The sequence below is a fragment of the Xiphias gladius genome, chromosome 2 (assembly GCF_016859285.1).
Source record: "Xiphias gladius isolate SHS-SW01 ecotype Sanya breed wild chromosome 2, ASM1685928v1, whole genome shotgun sequence".
NCBI lineage: Eukaryota > Metazoa > Chordata > Actinopteri > Istiophoriformes > Xiphiidae > Xiphias > Xiphias gladius.
This window is the reverse complement of record NC_053401.1, coordinates 21,896,811-21,906,889: the sequence shown is the minus strand read 5'-3', so window position 1 is coordinate 21,906,889 and position 10,079 is coordinate 21,896,811. Positions and strand designations below refer to the sequence as shown.

Sequence of the window (10,079 nt, the reverse complement as noted above, 5' to 3'; positions counted from 1 at the left end):
ACACAGGAGGTGACATTATCACACCGTGTGACCAGCGGGGTCTCGTATACAGCAAAAGACAGATGCTAAAGAATACACTTACTAAGGAGTCTTGTCTCCAATGCCGGCTCCAAGCTCTGCCGTCGGAGGAGCCTACTGGATGGCTCTACGGGCTAAGAGGATATGGGAAAGACCTGTTCCCCAGACTTCCTACAGCCTCCTGTGCCACGACCTTAAAACCTGCGTTACCAGGCGCCCCATTACAAGACACGCCGCCGATGATGGTTTCCTCATAGTACGGGAAACAAAACGAGCCTCTCCTCGGCCAAGTCCGTGTCCCAAGCAGTGCCGGTAGCCGTCACTGACACTACCCAGTCAATAACTAACCGTTTAACAGTTTGTCTGTAATTAGTTTCTCTTGTTGAAATATGTTGCTCCCACTGCATGCGTTTCTGTCACATCTGGAAAGCCTCAGAGCAACTGTATGAGGGTTCACTATGCATATTCATACAGCTGCTATACCGATACACGAGTATGACTACCCCATGTATACTTATACAATATGCATAGCACACAGTGTACTGCGTGTGCTATTCATATTGTATAAATGAACATGCTGTACTACGTACGCATACAGCGTGTTCCTGCATGTGGGTATTAAGTTTGAGACTGAAGCTGTTGCTAACTAAGGTTTTGGGGGAAATGATCTCATATCTCTTGACATTTAGGTCAAAGAAAGTTCACTGTTCTCTGCAGTGACATACCGGGTTAGGAAGAGCTCAGAAACAGCGTTTAGATGATCGTGGGACAACAACACCCTCCAGAGAAACCTAGACCGATTAGATCTAGATTATAAGACAGAGGGAAGTCTAGGATGCAGGGGTTCTTTAAATGGCCCTAAAAACAAACAGACAAACAAATCACAACAATGTCGTCAACAATAAAGTCACTTTAAAAAAAAAAAATTCTGATAAGAATAGAATACAACTGAGGATGGCATTTCATAAACACCCCACGGAAAGCAACGACAACGTTGCAGTTGCAAGTTTGTGCCTCTAGATGTTGTCCACATCCTATCACACACCCGTCTCCTCTAAACCTGAACCTCCAGGAGCCACTAGGTGTCATCCTTTATCCACGCATGCGTGCAGAGCAATGCCGTAGGGTCTATCAACCTACAGATCTTACTGAGTCATGGGAGCTAACACACGCACACCCACGACCAGATCCAGCCCCCACAAGAGCCCTTCACGGTCGTGTTACAACTACACAGATATGGTTTTGATATTTTACTACACTTAACACTTAAATTATACATGGCATACATTGGTTTATCCCGAGAGGAAGAGGATAATGCCCGGCCACTAAAGGTGTCACACATCATAACTACATGTTCTCTAGCAAAGGTTTGAAGCGCTCAGCCGGACTGCGCCTAACGGGAAAGCGGAGTGACGTCATCACGGCCGTGACGTCATGTGCAGCCAGGTAAATCAAACGATCGCCGAGCAGCGGCAAGGGAGGACGTCGCCTCTTCCTGCGTCAAGGTACCGCGTCATAAATCAGAGAGAGGACGCTGAGTGTTTGACCTTCAAAATAAAGTCAGGACGGAACTCTGGTGCCAGAAAATGGGGCTTGGCATAAAAAGACAGTTACTTCTGCTACCACTATTTATAGTCTGACAAATTACGAGCAGAGTATATCATCTTTATTTGTATATAATGCTAAGCAGATAACTAATTACATTTAACCGCAAATTTAACCAAGAAAAGGAGAGCAGTTTAATAAACCGTGACTTAATAGTGTCAATATTTACACTCAGCCACGGTATTATAAATATACAGCAAACAGTATGAAAAGTCAAGAGGAAGCAATATTGAGGTGGCAAGATAACAGAGAAGAGAATATTACATAAAACCAACCAACGAAACAATAAAAAGAATGTTTATGAAAAAATAACAAGGGAAGGGTATTTCCACGAACATAGTTCACCTTTACGATATGGGAAAAACAAGCTGTGAAATGTGAAGGCCATATTTTTTTCAAGGCACAAAGCAAAATAAAATACATAAATATATGCCACATTTCATGTACCAGTTTTATGATTTTGTTTTTAATGGGTGCAAATGTAGTCTGATTTAGAGAGGTGAAGAATTTTGGTTGTTGGCACAAAAAGGAAACTGGCGTGTGATCTGTGGACTGCGGACTTTTATTTTATCTTACTTTCATTTGTAGAATTTAAGATTTAAGACTAAAGAGCATTGTGATAAAAGACAACCAGTCTAGGTGAAGAAATTTTAATTGAATTAAGTAACAATGAAGAAAATTAAATTAAATTATATTATATTGCTGAAAACATTCTGCTGTCTTTTCATTTGATTTTTTTGTCTTTTGGGTTTTAGTTTGAAATTTGTAACCGGAAATGCTGTGTATTGCTGTTGAATTGACGGTTGTCCTCTCAAACCCATGACAGAGTCGGGCAGGCGGGCTAGTGGCTAACAAGTTGACTGAATACCAGGGGTAAATTGTCAGTAGAAACCATACCAGTAATCGTCAAGTTAATTTTTTACCGTCTAAACTTTAGTCCTGGACCTAGATGACGCGGCTAGACTGAGGAGATCGCCAGCAACCACGGGCTGAAGCACTGACGTCCTAATAATAAACATTAAAGCGTCGTCAGCTAACAGTTAGCAGGCAGGCAAGCGTCCCGGAGGACTGGCTGAATATTTCCGGCCAGTGCTTTCCCTCCGTGAGCCAGTCAGACGACCCAGCGGCAGACCCCCAACGGAGCAGAGGTGAGTGCCACGCACACAGAATGAGAGGCACACAAAATGAACGCTGCCCTCCTCCGCCGCCTGCTAATGTTGATCAAACGCAGCTAGCTGGATTGCTAATTCGCCGTGTGTCTGTGGCGAGTTGACAGCCGTGACTATGCAGTCGAGCAGTACGTACTATTATGTAATAAACCGGGGTTAGCGGCAGCTGAGGCGTACGTCCAGCAGCATCCCCATCTCCATTTACTCCCCTTACGTCCATGGGGGCCGCCTTACACTCAGTTTGCCCTTGATGTTGTGCGGTGCGTTTCAGTGCAGAAAAGTTGCTTTTCCCCGACTTCCCCTGCTGTCTACATTTTACTCCCCGTGATCCCGCTGCAGTGTTGCATGTCTGCAGCCTCCTCGACCCCGGTGCTCTGTTACCACTTTCACCTGACAGGAGCCAGGAGCAGAAACAGGAGACTGACCGACATTAAGACCTCTTCCTAATTTTGTCAGACAACTGATGCATCCGGTAGATCCTGGCCTGTTATCTGATATCTGGCATCAGCCTCACATGTCACCCTCCTGTGGTTTAATGAAGCTTTCTCCCTCTGACTTTATGCCCAGTTTTTGTATTTCTGTAGATCCTCCGTTAGGACTAATTCTACGTTCAAAGCCCTCAAACATGAAATTAAGAAGTCTTGTTTTCTGGCATAAAATGGTCAGATCTGAATCAATGGCTTTAAAATTTGTAGTTGACCCGGTGATATGAGTTAGTGATGAAAACACCCATCAGTATAATCCATGTACCTGAGCCAACTTAGGTTCTTGCGGTCACATACTGTATTTCCATGTTTTCCATCCTCTGTGTATTTGCATATAGATGAAGGGTAATCCCGGATTTTCCGTGACAAACTTTTGTTGAGGTAAAGCGCAATCCAGGGTCACAAGAGCGACAAGCTCATTTGTCAGTCAAATAGAGTTTCCATTCAGCCCTTCTCAAACCACGGGTTGTTGCCTGTACATATCTCTGGTAGACATAAAAAGTTTTAAAACTGAATTCAGAATCTACGTGGGAGCATCAGAATCGTATTAATGCTGACATGCAAAGGGGATCAGAAATAGATCATTTTTGTGTGGTTTGTTTGCACAGTGATGGAAGGAAAAATACTGAGCAAGAACAGGAAACTGAAATGCTTTCACACAGGGCAAAACACCCAGTATTGCTGTGCACACAGCAGAAATTAAGAAGTCTTAGTAAGTGTTTTTCTCGTAAATGTGGATGCCTTTCACAGGTCAGGCTGGTTTAGGACTGCACCGAACAATTAGGTTCACTATCAATTAATCTGCCAATTATTTTCTCAATGAATCACGTGTTGTTTTTTCTAGAAATTGTCAGAAAACTGTGAAATATGCTCATTATAAATTTTTACAGAGCCCAGGGTGCCTCTGATATTTGTACAGTTACAATGATATAAAACAGAAATGCATAAAATCATTACATAGACTGAAACAGTTCATCATTTGTCAAAACAGTAACAGATTAGTTTTCTGTTGATCGACTGATCGATTAATTGACTAATCATTTCAGCTATAACCTGGTTAATTGTATAAGTCGTATGCAGTATTCAATATGTGTCCTAAATATGTTATTCTGGTTGTTGTAAAGACACGATTCTAATGCACAGCTTCAGTGGCACTTTACAAAAGCACTTTGACTGCTTCTAAACAGTGGCTCTTGAGCAAAAGTTTGCCATTTTTGTAGTTAAAATTTGCAGAATTGCTGAAACAATCTGGTATATTCACCATTTCCAGTTATTACTACTTGTTTGAAAGCATGTATGGAGACCTGTGGCCATGAGAAATAGGGTGTGAGTGGAACATTTACCTTGATATGCAGAGTTATGTTAATGAAACTGGGTAATTAAGCCAAGTGCTGGTCTAGAGGACTAAATTATGGGAGAGAGGCTGTTTCTTTGTACACTAGCCATTTAACAAGGCCTTGTCTGCAGAAAACATTTTGAGCAGGTGGTATATTCCTGCTTCGGGCCCAAAGAGAGGGCCGGTAAAAACTTTATGAATGTTTTGATGGACCACCATCCCACTGATGCGGCGGACCACTGGGATTTATCCCAGTACGCTCGATGACCAGTCTGGCTGTGAAGGGTTTTGCTGTACCTGGGTGGTGGGTGCGTGTGAATATCAATATCAGGTAATAAAAATCTATCTGACTTAATGTTTGTTAGTTAAATCTACCTTTCCTTAAATCTACATTTTTTACAAATTGTACAATTTGCAAAAAGGCTGAGCGTTTTTAGGAGGGAGGAGCTACAGCATGGTGGAACAGACACCTGACCGCAGCAGATGTTTGGAACGCCACCAGGTGTATGGTGCGTATTAAACGGCGCATCGCAATAATTTGCGGCGAACTGTACGCCATTTTTTAACAAAAACACGCCGGCTGAAGCGAAAAAAACAAGTTGCTTAGTGACCCGTTTGACCTTCCACACGCCCCTCCTGGGTGTCGCCATTGTCTCCACTTCCTGTATCCGTTGTTTCAAATTAAAAAACCTCTGCAGAGCCCTGTAATTATGACTTCATGACGTAGCAGCAGCGGCAATCATTTTGCAGCGACGGCCCGACGCTGCAAAATGTACACAATGGAAACAATTTTTTTGACTGTCACTGCCCCCATGTTTCATTATATCATATTAATTCCTCTCAAGACTTGAAGAATGTACTTAATTGTTTACCGGAGCTACCCACAGAATACTAATTAGCTGCAAAACAGGTTGCTACAGATGTACTGAAAAATTGAAGCATTCGTGGTCAATATTTATATTAAGCATTTCAGCTGATTCAGATAGATCTTTTAAGTATTTGTAAATTTCAATTAATGCAGATAATAAGGAATTTTCCTTATGGAATATTGCTTTCCGGTGAAAAATTAATCACTCGGTTACGCAAAAACGGTCAGGAGCGCATGACCGTGACTTGCAGCAACTTATCTGTTTGCCACCCTTTGCAAAATGTTCCAAGCCGTTTTCTCAGATGAACGCTGGAGATTGTCTGGAGAATGAGGAGAGTCTGGAAAGTCTGGCGAGCTGCCCTTTCACAGGTGTAGCACACAATCGGAGACTGTCCGTGTCAGACGCGTTCTCACCCACTGGAAATACTGGGTTTGGTTTAGGCGAGGGGTGGCGCTGCACTGGGATTGAAATACTTTTACTGTTTGCGCTGTCGAAACCGAATTTCTCAGAGGCTATTGGGAGTGGGAACTTTATTTTTCTATTTTATTCTGTCTTGGTGAAGTCTGCATTTGGATGTGGGAGTTGTGCTTTCCAGTGGAAAATTATTTTGTACACCGGTACCTTGGTGATGTTTTCATACTCGTTTTATACAAAAATTAACAGTATATTTATGTTTTAATCAGAACTTGCTTTAAAAACAGCTGAAACTATGAAATAGTTAAAGACTGCTGATATTCATACTTATAAATAAGTAGAGACAGAGCACAGTTAGTGCTTATCTCAGCTATTACCAATAGAGCCTTGTGAAATAAAGTATGCATTTATAGTCCTTAATCACAGTTAAGTTCCTTACAGGGCTTCACAGCGGCCTCATTATGAAACAATTAAACAACCCTCGCATTTGAGTCCCTCACTGAACAAATAGGTACCTGTCAGCAAGTTACAAGTGCCGCAACAGCCATGTCTGTTTCTGCCACCACACTGAAACACTATTAGGAGCCATAACAAAGGCTGTGTTTCTTATGAAGTTACTGAAATGCCCAAGCCAGTGCTTCAGTCCAGGCTAAGCTTCCCATCTGGGACACTCAGGCAACGGGTTGTGGTTTGGCTAATTGGATGCATTTGCTCTGACAAATGCCAGATGTGCTTAAAGTGAGATAGTTGACTCTCACTTCTTGTCAGTGTACATCTAACCAACAGCAGCACACAAATCAGGTTACATTTTGGCCCACTTCTCCTTAGTGTGTAGTTCACCTGCCTTTATTACCATCTCTGAGAGGATTAGTTAAGGCTTACCAAGGAAAACAGCCTCTTTTTATTCCAATTAAACCATATTATTGTGTACCTTTTTATTTAATTGTCTTAGCTTTCATTATTTCAAGGCTCTCGACTGCTGTTGGCTCAGACAAAACTGAACAAACAAGCCTTGAATTTACACCTGTCTCCAGCGATGACAAACTTTAGTAAATCATGGTTTCTTGTGTCGGCCTTGCACCAGGCCCACTGCTGAGCTGGATATGCTTGTTTGCTGAAGGAGCATGGGTGCGTCAGGCCCCTTACGAGTGTCTCAGCCTATTAACTTCATTGTCCACCCTCATCAGGCCCCGAGAGCATAGCTTCAGAGGTAGGGGAACCTTATTACTGCCCACTTGAGCTGCCGCTTCTTCCTGCATCACAGAAGGATCTGCTGGTTTCAGAGCTACACAGGTGGGCTGCCTCCACTAAAAACACTGCAGGATACCCTGAAGTCCTGGTAGTAGAGGCGAGTAGGGTTCCATAACTCTGGGAATTCAGAGACACAAAATTAACTTCTCGTCCATTCCTCTTTGATCAGGCAACAGTAAAACGATTGCTGTCATAACTTCCGCGTCTGTCAGTACCAGAATACCATTGGATTTGCTCTGCATTTGGCTTTTGACTCTGGCTGCAAAACCTTGTGGAAATCGAGGCAGGGGGCACCACTATGGTTGATGCAACGGGCCAAGAAAGTGCAGGGGCAGCTGCGCTATCATGGAAAATAACGATCTCGCTCTGTGTAATGCCACACTCGTGTGTTTGGTGCCAGAGCAGGGTTACCATGATGTTCACAGGGTGATACTTTAAACCATCAGGGACATTCTTAACAAAACCTAGTACAAAACAGAGAAGGCCCGCATACTTTTTTAGACATTAATATGTTATTGGTTAAGTGTTAAGAGACATATCTCTATCTATCTTCATTCAAGTCTTTAAGTGTGAAAGACTTTGACAAGTAGAATGATAATAATCGCTCCAAAAGTGTCTGCTCCTTTGCACTCTTGTTTAATGATTATTGGACCGGAGTCTTCCTTGCAATCCACAAATCGTAATGTAAGTCAGACGTTAGCTTTACCCCCACAGACGAATCCTCCTTTGCTGCATATCTGTCAGTACCAGCTTCTCGACTCACAGAAGGCAACGTTTCCAGTCTACCCCAAAAAACCAGTGTGTCTGAGCTCATGAGACTCCTGATGAACGCCAGACTTAAGCACATGGTGTGGGACTGCAATGGTAGCCACTGACCACACCTAGAATTGTACTGAGGACATTTCATCTGTCCCACAGAATATCTACAGGAGGAAAAAATAAACATCCTGAATAAAATATTTGAAAGGTGATGCAAATGATTACCATCGAACCACGTTTTTACTTTAAGTTGTATGACTATAATCCACTGGTGCAGCTTTCTGAAAGGGTGAGCAAATTATGTCTTTGTGTTCTTTGAACAATGTGGAAATAAAAGGCACTGGAGTATGCCTTTTCTTCTGTTGTACCACTCTACTTATGTGCCTTGGGCAATGGTTTTTGAAGGTTTTTTTTTTTTTTATCTGTAGTGCCTGTAAATATGTCCCCGCAGGAACAAAGCCAATATACATGTAGTAAACAAAAAGAAAAAAGATCTCAAAGGGATGTTTGACCAGAAGTGCTCTAGTTTGTGAACAAGTTGCTGGTTCCCAGTGTGGAGTTACATTCCCATTATTTTCACAGCTTGCTTTCTTTCTCTCGCTATTTTAAAACAGTAAGTGACTATTATGTATGTCAGACCGCCCTGAGAACTTAGCATGTTTTAAATTTTCAAAGTGAAAAATGCAAAAATTTCGAGGCAGAAAATTCTTTGAGGGAAGCACAATTCATTGCTTTTCATGAGCCTGATTGATATAGTGGGATGATGATGCTTTATTTTTTTCTCCGCTCATACTCTCAGAGAGTGAACAGGGTTCAGCAAGGATACAGTTTCATATCGTACCAGATCATTAGCACTCAGTATTGTTGTCAACAAAACTGCACCAGCTTGTATCTTCTGTCAGGTACTTATTTCAGCCGACGTGTCCATTTCTTTGTATTGTTGGCAGAAGTGTAGTAATTCCTTTGGGCTGAGTTGCAGCCCGAGGGGAAAGGGACAGTGGCTGCTACGCAAACTCACGTACTACTGTCGCTTGCGTTATTCACACAGATTTTGTACTTGGTTGCGTCCCATCTCTGAACTTGCAGATCTTTCCAAGTAACTTCATAAGAAACACGTGACTGGAACCAATCATGACATACCAGCCAGGAAGGAGGAAGCTGACTAACTTGACCGCATTTAGTTTCAATAAACTAAGTGTCTTTCCTACACCCCCAGCGTTAGAAGCAGTCAGAATGCTAGGGTTAGTGTCATTGCGTGATGATAATAATGTTTCCTGTGAAATACTAGGAAAGCAAATCAAAAAAGACCTTAAAGACAGAAGATAGCAAAATGTATGTTTCTGCATCTTTATGCCCTTCAAGACCTTTCCTGGATCTATTGGCTGAACATGAATTTAAAAAACTTTTCCTTTGAGATGGAGCGTTTTCATAAGGTTGACTTTTATCTCTCTTATTTCCCTTTTGTGCTGTTCTTATTAGCATTTTGGAGTTTTCTCAAAACTCCTGGAGGCTCTGTTTTATCACTGTGTAGATATGTTATCTGTGTAAGCCCATCTCTTCACCTTCTGTTCAGGTTGAGCAGGCTTGACTGAATCTCTGGGCAGGAATTTGGGCTGATAATTGCAGTTATTTGTGGACTGACAGGCCTCTTTCTTCAACAAAGAGATTTTTAACTTTGAGGTGTTGTTGGGAAATTAAGCCTTTGGCTTCTTCCCTGCGTACTACAAAAGTGACTCCACACTACACAGTTTTTTTGTTTTTGTTGTTGTTGTTTTTTTTTACTGTCATTCATTCTCATTAATGTCCTTAAAGATGACTTTTCATCTAATCTCCTCACATGACCTTGACTTGTTCACCAGTCAGCAAAGTCAGATGAGTTCCCCCAGTCTCTGATTCAAAAGCTCATTTGCAGGCAACATTTTTTCAGATCTTGGGAAGTGCTGAGGGAGATAGTTGAGGTTGGATTTGATGTTGAGCCAGAGGAGGGACTGAATTTTTCTACAACAAAAACTTCATTACTGATTAATCTGTTGATTATTTCAGAATTTCCGAAAGCCTGAGGTGATTTCTTCAGGTGTCTTGTTTTGTCCGACCAACAGTCTAAAACCAAAAGATATTCACTTTACTATCATAGAACAAGGAAACCAGGAAATATACACATTTGAGAAGCTGC

At 42.0% G+C, this 10,079-nt stretch overlaps 1 protein-coding gene across 2 annotated transcripts in view; it reads left to right on the top strand.

Moving 5' to 3' along the window:
• Positions 1-2,446: 2,446 nt before the first annotated feature.
• osbpl8 (oxysterol binding protein-like 8) overlaps positions 2,447-10,079 on the top strand; it is a 91,928-nt gene continuing 84,295 nt past the window's right edge. For both annotated transcript variants that reach the window (XM_040144287.1, XM_040144278.1), the window contains exon 1: positions 2,447-2,771. The gene's annotated coding sequence lies outside the window, so the exon portion shown is untranslated. The remainder of the gene's footprint in view (positions 2,772-10,079) is intronic.